Source organism: Tenrec ecaudatus, chromosome 8, assembly GCF_050624435.1.
Source record: "Tenrec ecaudatus isolate mTenEca1 chromosome 8, mTenEca1.hap1, whole genome shotgun sequence".
Classification (NCBI taxonomy): Eukaryota; Metazoa; Chordata; class Mammalia; order Afrosoricida; family Tenrecidae; genus Tenrec; species Tenrec ecaudatus.
Window position 1 is genome coordinate 166,618,933 of NC_134537.1, and position 18,659 is coordinate 166,637,591.

Below are 18,659 nucleotides of genomic sequence, written 5' to 3' on the forward strand. Positions count from 1 at the left end.
GCTTGCTGCACAAACAGGCTTTATATACATGCTAACCTTGGAGTCAGCATCCCCTCCCAGCAATATGAATGACGGGAGGAAGGACACACCTTCTGAGTAACTTCCAGTTGAGTTCACTTTCGATTTTCCTCTTCCTAGAAAAGAAAGTTGAAATTGAGCCAATTCTGAAGTTTCGGTTTTAATTCTGCCTTTTACTGAGTCACTGTTTACATTTTTCTGTGTCACTGTTATTCTGTGTAACTTTTTCTTCCTCAGTCTTTGTATAGAAATCAGCCGTAAAAAAAAAAAAAAAGAAAAGAAAAAGAAATCAGCCGTTCTCGTGTGTGTGTGTGTGTGTGTGTGTGTGTGTGTGTGTGTGTGTAAAGCAGAAGGTCAGTGAATCTCAAGGAGATGGATGGACACAGTGACTGCAACAATGGGCTCAAGCACAATTGTGAGGATGGTGCAGGACCCAGCAATAAGGTAATAATTAGTTATATAGCACTCATGACATAACTATGCAAAAGTTACCAACTGAGCATATTTTGTATGCCAAGACAAAATCATAAAAACAATGTTTAACCCTTGAAATATGAGTCATGAAGCTATTAGCCACTGACTACCTTTCAGAGGCCACTACAATGCACAGGTATATAACACAAGATCTCAATCCTTGTTTGCTTATGCTACTTAATTGATATGTTTTGATGTTATTATAATTGGGCATGTATATTTCTCTTCATTTCAATATAATTAGAATATTTTATTATAGTAAATTTGTGGATTTTATTGTTTTAAATATATATACAAACTCATATACATATACAGACTGTTTGCCAATTCAACTATTTCCACCTCCACAATTCAGCATCATTAAGTTAATCGTGTTTTGTATCTCTCTCCACATTTCTTTCCCAGATGCTCCCATCACTACTTACAGAAACTAGGGAATGGACTGTCCCCCTCTCGCCTACCCCGTTAACTACTAATTGTCTTGGTCTCTTTACATCAGTCTAAACCAGCCAGGCCATCTGATCCATTCCCCCTCATAGAGGTCCTGTGGGACGAAATAGAAAGTCCCCTGTGGGTTTCCAAGACAGGAGCTTTAGGAGAGCAGACCTCCTCTTTCTCTTTGGAAACAGCTGGTAGCTTCAAACAGCTGACCTTGTGGCTTGTCTCCCAAAGTTGTACCCGCTAAATTATCAGCCTATTTAAATGGACCATACAATATGTGTCATTTTGTGACTATTCCATATACTTTTCAAGAGTCATTTTTACTTAGAATTATTCAAGGTTTTCCAATATTGTTTATAACAGGCAAGAATTAGTGTGTTTCTTAGAAAATATCACTGAAATTTTCTTTCTTTAACTCACTTTAACACAAATTACATTTGACAATCTAATCTTGTATTTTCGTCACATTGAAGCAAGCTTGGCAGGGCAGGCACAATGGTAGAATGATTGCCTTCCACTGACGCGACCTGTGTGGGATTCCAGGCAATGCCACTCCCATCTGAAAGCTTGCGTGTTGCTATGATGCTGCTGCTGCTGCAAAGGTGTGAATGCAGACACAGCTAGTGAAGACAGATTGTTTTGGGAAAAGCAGCCTATGAATCACAATGGTTCCTGCTGTACATGAGTTCAACAGGAGTCAGTGATAACTTGATAGTCAATGACTAACTAATAAGCAGCAACATAATAGTGTTTTAACAAGTGCTGTTTTGTCTTTGTGATATTTGTACAAAGTTACAACAGCTCTGGTAGTTACATATACAAATGGAGCTTTACCACTTAACAAGTGACTTGGGGCAAACAGTTTCTCTGGATTGCTATTTCCTCATCTGTAAAATGTAACATTATATGGGATTTTTGCAGGCTGAAAATGCTGATACGTATCAAAAAGTGCCATTTTTAGTAGTCCATTAGGTTTAGCTATTGTTATTCTACCAGAATTATATGATGACTAGAAGCAAAGGTGAGTTTCATTTTCCCCAGGAGGGAAATGGAGAGTTTTGCAACAGTAGAGGAGTGCCTCATGACCATCAGCAAAACAATAGTGGGCAGTGCCCACAGCCTGGGCGTCTTCGTAGCCAATAATACAATTAAGAAAGATTTTTCTCCAAGTTACACGTAAATGAAAACTGAATCAGTTTACATTTCTAAGAAATGTTAGGGATCACCTGATGGCTAACAACATAGGTTTTTTGAGACCTAACATGTTACAAGTTGACTGGCTCTTTATCTTCTGCTTGGTCTTGTTAGCACATCTGGGAAACAACATTAATGTCTAACTCACAGCATTTTTTTTAATGAGGTAGTCTTATTTATATATTAATCGAACAAGCCAGTTGTGAAATATATCTTTCAACTAATTGAAAGAATTCTAATATGAATTGGTTATTTGTTTTGCTACAACATTATAAGAGTTCTCGACACACCGAATCCAGGACAGATAAGCCCCTCGGGGAAAAATAATGGGAGTATCGATACCATGAGGATAGAGGGAAGGTGGGGGGAAAGGGAGGAGAAGGGGGAAGTCGATCACAAGGATCGATGTGTAACCCCCTCTCCCCCATACGGGACTGACAACATAAACATGTGTGAAGGGAGACAGTGGATGGTGTAAGATATAAAAATAATGATAATTTACAATTTCTCAAGCGGTCGTGAGGGTGGGAGAGTGGGGGAGGGAGGGAAAAAAAGAGGAGCTGATACCAAGGGCTTAAGTAGAAAGAAAGTGTTTTGAAAATAATGATGGCAACATATGTACAAATGTGTTTGATACAAATGATGTTTGGGTTGTTATAAGAACTATTAGAGCTCCCAATGAAATGATTTACTAAAAACATATTAAACAAAAATATTGATAGAGTGTGAAAGATGTAGTTTCTGCTCATCAGAATATGAGAAATATAACACTTTAAGATTTTGTTTGTTAGAAATTTAAAATGGAGTTTACTGTGACAGCATACACCAGCAGACTCCTCCTCGTGTCACGGAAGTTCCTTTTATCTGAGCCCAGAGGGACGGTCTTCCAACACAGAAAGAAGTAGTCAAGCATGAAGACACTCCCCACTTAGATAAGCAGTAGAACACGGCGACGGAGGGATGGAAGTCTGGCAAATGCTAAACTCCTGATTAATGGAACCCCCAAAAATTAGGTTGTTGTTGTTGTTAGGTGCCATGGAGTCAGTTTCAACCCACAGCCACCCTATGCACAAGAGAACAAAATACTGCCTTGTCCCGAGCACCATCCTCACCATTGTTCCGATGACTCAGCTCGTGGATGCAGCCATTATATGAACCCATCTTGTATGGGCCTTTCTCTTTTTCACTGCCCCTCCACTTTCCCCAGCATGATACCCTTCTCCAGGGACTGATCTCTCCCGACAATATGTCAGGAGACATCCTTGCTTTCGAATACGCTAAAGAGGGCTTGTGCAGATTTACCTAAGGAAATGCCTCTTTTGACCCCTGACTGCTGCCTCCATGAGTATTGATTGTGGGTCCAAGAACGACAAAAATCCTTGGCAAATTCAAACTTTTCTCCATTTATCATGAGTAAGGATCGGGATCTTCTTTACATTGATTATGAAAAATATATACTGAAAAACATATGTATAGGCTATTTACATGTATATACAAAGATGTATATTGGTAAAACTGTAAGATTTGTTTCTGCCACTTCAGTTGGAGTTAGGGTATATAATTTGATTTTCAATGAACTTTTCAAGCAGTGTAGAAGTAGCAACCCCCACAGATTTCTTCTGTCTTATGCTTGCAGAAATAAATTTGGAGAGGTCTGCAGTCAACCTCTGCCTTTGGCTGAAACTGTGAGAGGCAAACCTGGACTCTTGCTCCCGGCAACAGAGTAGTGACCATGTTTTAGGATTCTTCTGAGCCTTTCAGTATGCGGAGACCCCTGGCTGGGAGGCACCCTGGACTGCCTGGACTGGGGGACCTTGGGTAGAAGGACCAAAGACTTCTAGCAATTGCTGAAGGCTCCTTTTCTTCAAGAGTTCCTGGGCTACAATCCATCATCTCCTGTCCTCTTAACTTCTGGAACCAAAACCTAAGATTCTGGTTTCATCTGGTGAGTCCATAATGTAAGTCTCTGAAAAGGTGCAAGTTGTAAGGCTGGCATTGCTGTATCTGTAGCTACAGCTGTGTCTGAGAGAGCTCTGATCTCTAATCTGTGAACCTGGTTGCTTGTGATAGGCTCCAAACTGTTCTGGAGGAAAACCCATTAGGGCATATTCTGTCTCATTGATATTCTTATGTTTATAAACATATGACTAAGAAAAAGATTGTGTTTTATTTTAACCACACTTGTCCTTTATATACTCTGGATTCTGGGGACAGATGACGCCTCATCGGTTTTTTACATGAAGTGAAATTCCTTATGTACATGTTTTCATGTACCAGGATTTAGGGGAGGGGGGACATAAGCTCTTGGATCACAGAGCAGTACTTGGCCCCCTCTGGTTCCTCATCCGAATACCCTTCCACGACTTCAGAAATGCAATCAGTATGTCCTTCTCCTAAGCCTGCTTCTGACCCCCGCTTGAGGTGAATATAGAGCTGCCCATACCCTGCGCTCCCTGAATGCCAAGACACCTCCACCTCCACCCTTCTCTCCTTCCTCCTCACCTTCTTCTCTGTCTTGCTCCTCTGAGGAAATTAAGATGAAGGGCTGGCCTTCATTGGTTTCCCCTCCCCATGCTTGGTCATGTGTACCAGTTTGACCAGGGAGATGCTGCGAGTGGGTAGGGCAATACCTATTGTGACAGCTCCACATGACTGTTACTGATAGCAGACAACTAGCAGGATTTGGGGGGGGGGGGTACATAGTTCCTGATGTAATTAACTGGAAAACATGTACACATCCTACCAAGAATGATTTGCAGGCTCTGTTAGAGACTCTACTCAGACACGATGACAGGAGGCTCATTTTAAGTTTGTGTAGGGAAGGAGATGAGTGGCTTCATGAGGACACATGGCGTCCTGGCTCCTGCAGCTGCCATGGCCACTAGTGAGCCCAATTGGAACGCACATCATGGGGAAATGGGGCTGCTGGAACATTATGAAAACATATTCTACAAGGAATGAGGAGAGGGGTACCCAAACAGAAAAGTCTCCATATGGTCCAACCCGTATACCACCTGGCAGATGAGGCCCCCTGCACCTTTCAGGAGAAAATCTGTCATCAGGGCAAAAGTCAATACACTGAGTTGGATCTGGGGCCTCTGAGATTACTCTCCTGATTAACAGGACCTGTATTGTCCTGAGCTACAGTAACAAAACTGCAGGAAGGGGGAGGAGGCCTCAGAACAAATGCTTCCCAGCTATGGTCAGTAACAAGGAGAAGCCGAAAACCCAAGCTACTCAGAGCCTGGGGGCAAGAAAGGAGTGGGGCCTTGAAAGGGGGCTTTGGATCAGAATGCCTGTACTTACTGTAAAACCCCTGGCCAGTGGAAGAACAAATATCTGAAGACAGCAGAATGGCAAGAAAAAGGGTGCAGTGTTCAACAAGGCATGGGTTTAAACGCTGCTGAAGAATGACAGGCCCCAGGGGCTAGGTGCCCCCTGTCTCTACAGTCAGTGCAGCGTGTGGGTCAGGAAAGAAAGCTCACCCAGAAGTTTCTTCATATGCTGCACTTCCCGCCCTCACACATGGAGGGCGGGGCTTCCTGTTTAAGCTTAGTTCCAGATTTCCTTCTTACCAGAGGCACCCCAGCTGTATCTCAAATCGCCCAATGAGCATGTGTGACAGCTTCTTCAGAAGGAAAAAAGCTAGACTGCAGGCGTCCAGATTTGGAGGTCAGGTGAAGCCAGTTGTTTGAATCAATAGAGTGCCTGATCGAGCCTAGCATGTTTATGTTTCTCCAGTGAAGGTAAAATGCAATTTAGCAATTGAGTTTCCCCACAGAAAATAAGACCTACAGAGAAAAGAGGCTTTGCAAGGCATTTGCCCACTGACTAGGATGTTCCTCCCACATGGACAACTCCAGCTCCCCTATGCAACATTCCAATCTTCCTGGTAAAGAAACCTGGAACTGGCTGAGTGCTCCTCTGTGCAGTACCTTTGAGCTATAAATGAGATGGTGGAAAACCATTCACCCCACTGTTCCAAATATTTACATTCTCTTCAATAGGCTGCCTGCCAATGCCTAACGGGTCTCCACCCTGCATTTGAAAGCTGCATTACTTGATATTCCATTGGACCCTGAATCTCAGCTATGGTTCACTTTTTAGTGACAGAACCCTCACACTTTAAACAATAAACAACTGTTCTGGGAATTCTTACAAGGTTTCAGAGGTCTGAATTTAAATAGTGAACGATAATGACAGTATATGGATGGTCTCTTGATTACACGACAAAGTAAAAGGGACGGCTTGAATCATACCATTCTGGCACTTCATTGGTTTCCAAAACAAAATTAGGAAATTGTCAGCAGACCATCAAGTTTCTAAATTTCTAAATTAAGCCAAGACAGAGAAGTCTGTTGAGAATAGAGATTATACTGCAATTGACATGATGGCTGGTTTTTATAGGGTCTGGATTCCAAATGTTGCTGAAGTGTGGTGGGCCACTTTGAAAGGGAAGGAGACAGCGTCCTTACTCTGGCCAGGGGAGTGCAAAAGTCCTCTCCAAGATACAGGACGTGAGAAGGACAGTCTCTGATTCTTTTGGCTTTCCATCTACCTACTCATGAAAGACAAGGGACATCTTGGGAGCACAGGTCTGGACTGTTGATCAAATTTACCAAGGGCACCAATTGGATAATTCCACATGGGGGATAGGCCCTATGCCTCTGGGCTGTTGATGCCATTGCAGCGACTGTTGACTGAAGCTTAAAAGTTAATTCTGTCAGCCTATTACCATATGCATGGCCCATAGCATGGTGACTTTGCTCACTCCAAAGAGACCTTTGTGACCAATAGCTGTAAGAATCAGGTAGTACGGCACCAGCCTACTCACTGCCAGCAAGTCAATGCTGATTCATGGTGACCCCCTATGGATTTCTGAGACTGCAACTGTTTACAGGAGTAGAAATCATGGTCTTTCTCCCAAAGCGCTGGTGGTGTTGAACTGACAACCATACAGATCACAGCCCAATGCAGAACCACTACACCACCAGGAAATCTGACTAGATAACCCTAATATGACTCGCAAAGTTGTCTCAAGCCTTAACCCTGCGACCCTGCTCCCTAAATCTGCTACAAAGACCCTCCTATGTAATTGTATGGAGACCATGGTACAGGTGTTTGAGCCACCCTGACCTGCAGGAACAGCCCTTGCCAAATCGATTGGACTCTCTACATGTTTGTAAGCAGCTTAGTGGAGAATATAACCCAGAGAGTGGGTTATGTAGTAGTAACCACCCAAGATATCCTGGAGGCTGCTGTTTTAAGCTCTGGAATGTAAACCAGAAAACAGAATTGGTGGCACTCACCTGAGTGTTGGAACTCTCAGCTGGGAAAGCGGTAAATCTACTTATTGATTCACTGTACCTTATTTGGCCCTCTGTATGTGAATGCTTATATATGCTGACCACCAGGAAAACAAGCCTGAAACATGGCCTGGCTATCTTGGGCTGATCAAGGCCTTGCTTCTGCCCAACAGGTCATGGTAATGCCCTGTCCTGGACATCAGCAAGGCCTCTCTCTGGTGGCACAAGATAATAGATAACCAGATCAAGTGAGCAGCCAAAACATATCAATCCAGGTACTTTGTCCTCAAATAAGTCTCTCTAAATGTAGCACCAAATACATATCTGCTGACTTGGCTAAAGCTTATAAGAAGGGCTTCCCCTTAGTGGAGTACTAGTTATGGGGAGAAAATGAGGAAGGAATCATCTTCTTGCGCAGGGTCATGGTGACTCAAATCATCCAACACTTATACACCTGTACTCACTTTTGGCCAAACTCTGATTGGCCTATCTTGCTGTCAGAAAATATGAACTGTGCTAGAGCAATAATGCAAAGAGAAATCCACCACAAAGTAATACAATGAAACCATTTGAGTGTTGGCAGTTGGACTTGACTCAAATGCCCAAGGATGGGAACTATAAATTTTGGTTAGTCTTAATAGACACCTTTTCTGGTGTGATAGAAGCCTTTCCAATTAGGACCAAGAAATCTTCTGCAGTCACTAGACCCCTCCCTGTGAAGAGATTATCCCAGCTGTGGTCTGCCATCTGCCGTACAGAGAGACAATAGACCAGATTTCATGTCACAGGTGACCCAACAAGTGAGTAAAGCTTTGCAAGTCACATGGAAGTATCAAACTAAGTGGAGGCCTCGGGGAAGGATGAAGGGGAAAGTCATTCTCTTAAAAAGACAGTGGCCAAGCTTTGCCCAGAAGCACAGCTAAAGTAGATTCAGGTGTTTCTTCTTGCCTAACTCCACCTCCAGGTGGGTCCCTGAAACCACTCAAATTGATTCCCTATGAAACTGTGTATGGGGAATATTTCCAGGTGACTCTCCATGTTAGTGATGGCCATTTGGAGGAATCTGTCAGGGTAAAAGCCTATGTAAAGCATGTGGCTCAGATTTGGTCTATAGTGCATAATCTGCCTCATTCCTCATCTTCTGTTTCTATAGGCTTACTATACAGCATCCAATGTGGGGACGAGGTCCTGCTTTGCAGTGGATCAGAACGTTCGGTGTGCTGCTGACCACTGCCTCACAAGAGTCAAGCCCTGGACCCACCACACCGAATGAATACAGTCACCCCTAGAGAATGGAATGCAGAACCACAGGACAGACTGAGAATACACTTCTTGCCATCTCCTTCATAGCCCTTTATCTTTTCTGCATCTCAGGGAATATAGCCCAGGATATGATTCCTCTCTATAAGAATGAGAATAGTTAACAAACCCAGGAACCAGGGAACAACAGGTGATCCAAATCAGTGGCAAGGAAGGTGTAGGAGGACTGATAGGGTGTGATCAAGGGTAATGCAACCGAGAGGAATTACTGAAACTCAAACGAAGGCTGAGCATGATAGTGGGACAAGAGGAAAGTAAAAGGAAATAGAGGAAAAGGGTAGGAGGCAAAGGACACTTATAGAAGACTAAATAAAAGCATGCACATATGTAAATATACTTATACAAGAGGATGGGGAAATAGATTTATGTGCATGTATATATAGGTTTAGTATTAAGATAGATGGACATTGGGCCTCCAGTCAAGTACTCCCTCAATGCAAGAATAATTTGTTCTATTAAACTGGCATTCTGTGGGGGAATGCCCAGCCACCCACAATTAATCACAGGTTCGAAAGGTGCAATTGTACGGTTGAGCTATATAAAGATTATAATAAAGTCATAGAGAGCATGAGAGATAAAAGAGAGATTGAAATAATGGAGTCAGACACATTTCATAGTAGCATGCTCACCTCAGCCCTGCTCAGTGGTCCATGTGGAGATGGGCAGGATAGAGGGGGAGGAGGAGGACAAGGGGAAAGAGAACAGGGGAGAGAGGACCGGAGAGGAGAGGGAGTCAATGAGATGCCAAGGGGCCATCTTTATTGCTAAACAAGGCTTATCTACCATTGGGAGGCATGCAAGCTCACTAATTACAGGTGAGTTGTGCTTTAGGTTATACAGCAATGAGGGGAACAATCTAGGGATATACATGCAATAGGAAGAGGAGGGATTGGAGTATACATGTGATGAGAAGGGAGGATCCTAGATTCAGGATGGCAGCCAAACTTTGGATGTCACTGAGCAGGTTTGACCTATCCTCTGCATCTCCATAGAAACCATTATCAGTAGGGTGGAAACCCACCTACAGAGACCAGGCTAAGGGTTGCAAGCCTTTAGGGAGAAGTAACCCATTGTCTTTAACAGCAGGGAGCGGGTCCTACCTGTGGTGGGACCACACAGTAGTCTGGCAACTGACTGCCTTCGGGGAGGTAACTTGACAATCATTTACTATTAGTAGCAAGCAGTTTCCTAAGTCTAACATATATTTGGGGGAGACAGCTTGAGAGAAACCTGTTTCCCATAGCATCCTATGATGTTCCCAACACAATCACTGAAGACAAAAGGGTACATAAGCAAATGTGGTGAAGAAAGCTGATGGTGCCCAACTATCAAAAGATACAGCACCTGGAGTCTTAAAGGCTTGAAGGTAAACAAGCGGCCACCTACCTGAGAAGCAACAAAGCCCACATGGAAGAAGCACACCAGCCTGTGTGATTACAAGGTTGTTGAACGGATGAGGTATCAGGCATCAAAAAACAAAAAATCATATCATTGTGAATGAGGGGGAGTGTGGAGTGGGAAACCAAAGCCCATCTGTAGGCACTGGACATCCCCTTACAGAAGGGTCTCAGGGAGGAGACGAGCCAGTCAGGGTGCGATGTAGCAATGATGAAACATACAACTTTCCCCTAGTTCCTAAAAGCTTCCTCCCCACCCACTATCATGATCCCAATCCTACCTTACAAATTCGGCTAGACCAGAGGATGCACACTAGTACAGATAGGAATTGGAAACACAGGGAATCCAGGATGGATGATCCCTTCAGAACCAGTGGTGAGAGTGGTGATGCCGGGAGGGTGAAGGGAGGGTGGGGTCGAAAGGGGGAACCAATTACAAGGATCTAGATATAACCTCCTCCCTGGGGGATGGACAATAGAAAAGTGGGTGAAGGGAGATGTTGGACAGTGTAAGATATGACAAAATAATATTAATTTATAAATTATCAAGGGTTCATGAGGGAGGGGGAGCAGAGAGGAAGAGGGGAAGTGAGGAGCTGATGCCAGGGGCTTACAAGGAGAGCAAATGATTTGAGAATAATTAGGGTAGCGAATGTACAAATGTGCTTTATACATGTGATGTATGTATGGATTGTGATAAGAGTTGCATGAGCCCCCAATAAAATGATTTTTTTAAAGAATGAGAATATATGGGTCTATTTTACTAAAAATGTGGTGAGTATGTCAGATTTCCACCTGCCTATGTAGAACAAACCCTCACAACATGCTTAATGGGTGTAGTACCCCTTTACAGTTGCTCAGGATCTTTAGCATAGTCAAGAACGAGGAGGAGATAGGGATCGGGGGCTGGGGGTGGGCGGTGTCAGAGCAACAGCAAACTAGCTAAGAGAAAGTACCAAGAGGCAGGAATAACGTGAAAGTAATAGTGGGGCAGGAGGAGGGTAAAAGGAAACAGAAGAAAGGCCTAGGAAGCAAAGCACTGGATAGAGGTGTAAACATAGAACTGTACATATGCAAATACATTAATCCACATAAATAGAGGTATTGGCCTATGTGCATATATTTATACGGCAATACACTGAGGTAGGGGATGGACTTTGGGCCTCTGCTCCTACCCTCCCTCGGTACCAAAACTGTACAAGTACTGATTTGTACAGAGATGTTCACCTTCCCAACACAATCACTGAAGACAAAACGGGTGCATAAGCAAATGTGGTGAAGAAGGCAGATGGTGGTCGGCTATTAAAAGAAAGTAGAGAGCAAATGCTTTGAGAATGATTGGGGCAAGGAATGTATGGATGTGCTTTATACAACTGATGTATGTATATGTATGGATTGTGATAAGAGTTGTATGAGTCCCTAATAAAATGTAAAAAAAGAAAAGAGGAGAAAAAATGATTAGGGCAAAGAATGTACAGATGTGCTTTATACAATTGATGTATGTATATGTATGAACTGTGATAAGAGTTATATGAGCCCCTAATAAATTGTTTAAAAATTTAAAAAAAATAAAAGATATAACATCTGGGGTCTTAAAGGCTTAAAGTTACACATGTCTCCATTCAACAGAGAAGCAACAAGCCCACATGGAAGAAGCACACCGCCGGTGCGATCATGAGAAGTCATCGGGACCAGGTAATAGGCATCAGAAGACACATAACAAACAAACAAAAACATATTGTTGAGAATGAGTGGGGTTGGAGCAGATATCCAAAGCCCATCTGTAGACAATGGAACAATCGCTCCCACATAGGGGCCACAGGAAAGGGATGATTCAACCAGGGTGCTGTAAATCATCAATGAAACACACTATATTCTTCTGGTTCCTTGAGGCTGCCTCACTACCATGACCCCAGTGCAGCTTTGCAATTCAGACTAGACTGGAACATGTACACAGGTATAGATAAGAGATGGGTGTTCACAACACACAGAATCCAGGGACAAGAATGGGAATAGCAATACCAGAAGGGTAGGGGAAGAGGGAGAGTGGGAGGAAGAAAGGGGGAACCAATCATAATGATCAATATATACTGTATATACTCGTGTATAAGCTGAGTTTTCCACCACATTTTTTAATGCTGAAAAAGGCCCCCTTGACTTATACTTGAGTGAGGGTCCCACTTACCTGTTCTCCAGTGCAGTGTGGGTGTTCACTGTTCTCTCCCATTCATCTGTGGGTGCCTGCAGTCTCTGTGGGTGGTCCAATGACTGCTGATATCACCACTCTTTTCTCCTGCACACCAGCAGCCTCTGTGTCGTCCATGCAGTACTGAGCAAGAACCTCCCTGCTTCTGTGTGCTGGTACCTGGAATGCACCGCATCCTTCTCAGATGAATGTCAGATGCAGCTGCTCTTCTTCTCCCCCTCTTCTCCAGGGCTGTGACCAATTTAATTTATAAATAAAATGAGAGTCCACTGGGGATAAAATTTACCAATGACATAACCGACAAGGAGCTAACTACTAAAATCTATTGAATTCTGCAACATCTCAGTAAAAAAATCCAACTAAAAGGTGGTCAAAGGGTATGAATAGATCATTCACAAAGGATAACACTGAAATGGTGAAGAAACACATGAGAAAATGCTTGCATTCACTAGCCACCCTGGAGATGCAAATCAGAACTGATGAGATTTCATCTTACACCCACACAATAGTCCAGATAGAAAAATACAAATAGTAAATTCTGGAGAGGGTTTCAAGAGTTTGGAACTCTTATACAATACTACTGGGCTTGTAAATATGTACAACCATTGTGGAAAGCAATATGGCGCTACCTAAAACAACTAGGAATAGAAATAGCATCTGATCCAGCAATTCTTTTGTTAGGTATATACCTCAAGGAAACAAGAGGCAGAACACAAACAGATATACACTATCCCAAGTTCACTGCAGCACAGTTACTAAAGCAAGAAGCTGAAAATGTCCCCAAATACTGGTCTGTAGAAGGATGGCTGAAGAAACTCTGGCACATACACAAAAGTGATTACTATACAGCCCTCTATAACCATGAAAGAGTTAATGATATAGAGGGATCTGGAAACCATTATGATGACAGAAGTTAATCACAAAATGACAAATATTGTATGAGTTCATAACTATAGGGCAAACACCCAGATGATGGCAGGCTTCTGCACCCAGGGCTGAAAATCTTTCCAATTTTCTCTCCTAAGCAAGGATGTAGAGAGCCTGACTGGCATTCATGAAACTTACATTACCCCTAAACATATACATCTTAAAAAACACTTCGACAGAAGACACCTCACCTTAGCTGTGGTAAAGGTTTGCAAGACGTGGGGACAGGGAGAATACCCTTCAGTTGCTGCCATATAAAATTGTACTAAGATCACCTCAAACCCACAGACATTTATAGCAGAGCAATAAACTTACCTTACCAGGAGTTCGAGTCAAGACAGCAGCGAGGGGGACATATGTGTTTTGGATAAGGTGATCACTTTTCTGTTGGTAGGAAAACAGGCAGGAATAACCGCCCCTTGGGGAAAAAAGCTTAACAATACTTGTATAGACCTCAAGGGGAGAATACACCTGGTACTATATTCCTAATTTGACAGTATGGGCTCTAGTTTTATGCAGCTCTTGATGATACAGGCCATGTGCTATAGACCACCAAACTTTAGACCCTGCTCTCTCAAGGCACAGAACATCCTTTATACACCACACCAGTAGGACTTGATCTGGAAACCCCACTAAGTGAAATGTACTTTATCTCAAACTCATCTATAGCTCTGGAACTCAAAGCTGAAACTCCTTAGGGCTTAGTGTGAGAAGCAGCATATGACTGCTAGCTCAGGGGTGTAGATTGAGCAGCTGTTGGACTTTGTTTCAGATTTCTTGCCTTGAGGTTGCCCAATGAATGGTGGCCCAGGACTACCATATACTTACTATTTTAATGCCATCCTTGCTTTATTATGACATGTATTACTCTGGTAGGCATGGTTCTGCCACTGACTATGAGTACTAGTGACAATTTCCCCCTATTACCAAGTTCAATTGTTCGTGTAACTAATGCCCATGCACTTAGCAGTTCAGTATGTTCAAGTCAACAATGTATATTAACACTGCTCATACCAGCCTACACTTGTACAAGGACTTTTTCCAACAGTGTTTTAACTTCTATATCACTAGCTAAGTGAATGCCATTACCAATTTAATGACCTTTTGCCCCAGGAGTATTACTGATGCTTTCTAACATAAACCCGAGATATATACGTCATAGATACATGAATGGGATTTGGGATCACACTTAATTCTAGCCCCATTCTAAGGTTAATCAGTTATTATGACATGATCCTTCGTGATACTCTTCCTCATGAAGAGATCACAGAAAATATGGGTGCCGTACCAAGAGTGGTTGAAGGAACTAGATGATGCCCAACTATCAGAAGGGATAGCATCTGGGGTCTTACAGGGTTATCTTCCAAAAACCCGCCATCTAAGTGGTGCATCAGCCAAGTTCACATGGAAGAGGCACACCAGCCTATGTGATCCAAGGACTGTAAATAATAACAACCCCAAAGGAGGGAATATTTGAATTTAACTTGTGGACACCTGTTTAGAGAAGGATATGAATGACAATGGAAGCCTTAAACTCATCTGCAGAGGCCCCACATGGATTTAGCCCTCGGTATATCCCCTTTAACCACAGTGTAGGGATGTAAATGGCCTTGTTATAGACCAGAGATGATTGCAAAGTTGATTATGTCAGATATAGTTAGGTTAAAATTTAATATCATTTTATCTCCATTTTGGCCATATTTTAAAGTTGTTTCAGTTTGTGTTTAAAAAAGTGAATAAGGGAGGGGGGATCAGGGAGGGAGGGGGAAAATGATCTGATACCAAGGGCTTAAGTAGAAAGCAAATGTTTTGAGAATGATGAGAGTAACGAACATACAAATGTGTTTGCCATACAATGGATGGATGGATGGATTGTGATGAGTTGTACGAGCCCCCACTGAAATGATTAAAAACAACAGTGAATAATGGCTGCAGGACACAAGGAGTATAATCCACGGCACTGAATTATGCATATAGAATTTGTGGACTTGGTAATATCTTATTGTCTAAGCTCTTTCCACATTTAGAAACAAAATAGTTACAGGAATAACAATGAGTACAAGGAAGAAGAAAATATTCTAGAATTCAATGTGGTGATAACTATACAACTCTTCCTGATATGATGGAATTATTTGATTGTATTGCATGTGGATGAAGTGTTAAACTTTTTTTTAAAGGGGAAATACATGTGAATTAAGCATCCAGTGAATCTCCTCTGACCACAGACCAAGGAAATGACTAGCCTGGGTATCATGCAGAGTCCCTTAGAAAGTGAAGTACTGCAGATGCAGTTATGGTAAAATGTAACATCTTGTGTGTGCATGTGTGTGTGTAGTGGTTGTGTATCAGCCACCTCAAAACCATCCTCATATTGAATCCCCCCAAAACCCAGGAGACTGAACAGCAGGTGGTACCTCATTGTTGTATACAGATGTCAATTAGGAACAACAGAGAGCGGCAGTCTTCAGCCTTTTGCCATCTTGGGCTGCACAGGACTGCTTTATCTCCAGCAAGGAACTATGGGAAACTGTGTCAAATAGATGAGGCTGGAAAGTTGTTTGAATTTCAGGGTTTGAGGGCTCATGAATGCTGGATACATAGGCAAATCTGGCTGTTGATCAGTTATGGTAACCAAACCTCAAGATTCCCAAAATTAAAGCAGGTGAACATTATCAATGTTATTCATGCAAAATAATTTTGGCACTCTGGTATTGTACCAGTTATACAAATCATTAATTAATACAAAGAACCTGCCACCAGCCATATTTCCAGGGATTGGCAAAGGGTTAAAGTTCCAGGACTTCTAGCATATAAGCCTGGAGTAAACAACTAGATCGGTAATATTAGCTCTTTCTTCACATGTTGCCATATAAACTGTAATGAGAAAATACATCCCTGTACTGAGTTGAATAGGCTACCCAGAAGTACAAGTTGTATTTGAACAATTTTTGAAACTAGTATGTTTTCTATTTTCCTTGTATCCAATTATTCCAATTTTAAAATTCTATCACTTCCCTTCCTATTAGCAGAATGGATAAATATTTAGGAAGTTAGTCACTGAAGAGATGACCATTGAAGAATCGATGCATTTGAATTATGGTGCTGGTGAAGAATATTGAAAGAGCCACAAACCGCCAAGAAAACAAACAAATCTGTTTTGGAGGAAGTATAACCAGTATGCTCCTTAGAAGCAAGGGTGACGAGACTTAAATTCATACACTTTGGACGGATGATCAGGATAGACTAGTCTCTGGAAAAGGACATCATGCTTGGTAATGATGCAGCAAAAAATAGGATAACCTTCGACAAGATGGGCTGACATTGTTGCTGCAATAATGGAATCAAACATAACAATTCTGAGAACAGAGCAGGACCAGGAAGTGTTTTGATCCGTTCTCAGAACTGACTCGACAGTGGCTAACAACTATTGAAGATTATGACTTCTCTTAGGATCAATGTTGTGTTATGACACTTTAAATGTAAAGGTCCTCAAACTACAGCCCGCTGGCCACATGCAGCCCGCTGAGGACATTTATCTGGCCCACCAGGTGTTTTTGCCCACCGCTATCTGTCCGGCTTAGCAGCCGACTCAGTGTGCACAGGAATTTGTTCAGAGTCTTTTTTTAAACTATAGTCTGGCCCTCCAACGGTCGGAGGGACAGTGAACTGGCCCCTGTTTAAAAAGTCTGAGGATCTCTGAAAGTATTTTCCCATTCCCCAGGTTCTTTTTCCTTCTCACAAGCAGGTTCATTCAATTGAAATACCCATCTAATCTGGGATTATCAATGGAATTTGGATCTGGGGGACACAATTACAACAGAGTTTTATTTCTTGTTGTGACGTATTTCATATATTCAAAACACTTAATGTTTGCTGATTACAGAAAATGCAGTGTCATGAATTTTACAGCTGTCATATTGGAAGGTTCAGTGTTAAAATAATCACTTCTATTCCAAAGGTCAGAGGTTCACATTCAACAGAGATGTTGAGGAAGTAAAATACAGCAGTTTGCTCCTAGGAAACTGTGTGAGGCAGTTCTACTCTGTCCCATAGTCACTATGACTATGAGTTGGTGGCAATGGGCGTTGTAGGTAGCAGGATGGTGACCATAGAGAGAGGACAATTCACTTAGCATGCTGTTTGCTAAATTGTCTGTGTTGGAAGAGAAGGGATTACCAATTAGCTTCAAGGTGCTCAGTGGTGACAAATAAACTAGTGAGGGAGTGGTGTCTGTACAGAGCAAACGTCAGATGATACAAATAATCTTTCCTGAGCACGGAGGGGAGGCGCCTGATACAGATTTTGGGGGAGGGAGATTGGCAAGAAAGGCAAACAGGAAGATACAGAACTGTGCAAGGGGAAAAACTATTCTCAGAGTTAAAATATCTAATTACTCCTACTTTATTGACATAAACCTCAACAACACATGTATATTTTGCATGTTACAAAGTACTTTTTTCTGTCAGAATTAAAATTAATCCCAAGAGTAAATCCAATTTGGTTAAGTCATGAATGCTCATTGTTTTCAGTTCATCTAGTATTTCCCATCTTGGCCTCAATCATAGCCATTATAAAATTTTCCCAATCTATAGCTGTGTGCTGGACAATCACCTTTTAAAATTACCAAAGAATAAAAACACCATGTCCAAATAACTGCATACGTAGTACGAGTAGTAATGCTGCAACGCTGTTGATGGCCGATCTGTTGCCATTCACTCTGATACAAAGACTGTAAATTTCATTGTAGCTTAATTTGACTTTAAACATGTAATGGGGGAGGGGCGTCAGTCTAGGCGATATCTTCCAGTTTGAAAGTCAGCTCAGCAAAAGGGGAAGGGTACTTTCAAGAGGAACACGCGTGTGGCAACGTGAGTGAAGGCCGCGCCTGGTTAGACACGTAAAAGAAGCTAAGAACCCTTGGTACCTGAGGGCGGGAGAGGAGGGGTGGCCAGCGAAGGGATCAGTTTCTCCGAGTCCCTAGAAGAGTCCTAAAGGATGTGAACTATGTAGTCAGTGAGTTGGTCTAACCGGTTCTCCCTGCGGCCCACAAACACCTCCCAGTTACCACAGCTCCCCTTCGCTCCTCCTCCCCATCTCCCTGTCTCTTTCGCCCTCTCTGAATAACGCAAGAGGAGGAATCCAAACCAGGGTCAATAGCCCCGTTGCCACCTTACAGGACGCAGAAACCGGGCTGCCCCAGGGCGGAGAACTCAGATCCCCGCGCTGCCCAGCTGCTAAGCTCGCGTCGGGCTGGCGCCGGAAGTACCGCGCCGGGCGTCAGCTCCCGGGGAGAGCTCCGCGCGCCGCTCCGCGCGCCCCTGGGGGTCTGCGCGTCCCTGCGCGCCCGCGCGAGCCGGGAGCGAGCGCCTCCGCGGG

The 18,659-nt window shown here is 42.9% G+C and overlaps 1 long non-coding RNA gene across 1 annotated transcript; it reads right to left on the reverse strand.

The window, feature by feature from the left end:
• Nucleotides 1-36: 36 nt before the first annotated feature.
• On the reverse strand, nucleotides 37-18,544 carry LOC142455353 (uncharacterized). The gene is made up of 4 exons (XR_012785776.1): nucleotides 18,208-18,544; nucleotides 13,599-13,667; nucleotides 12,336-12,587; nucleotides 37-134 (listed from the first exon to the last, which is right to left on the reverse strand). It is a non-coding gene; the product is annotated as an uncharacterized LOC142455353 (long non-coding RNA).
• Nucleotides 18,545-18,659: the final 115 nt, after the last annotated feature.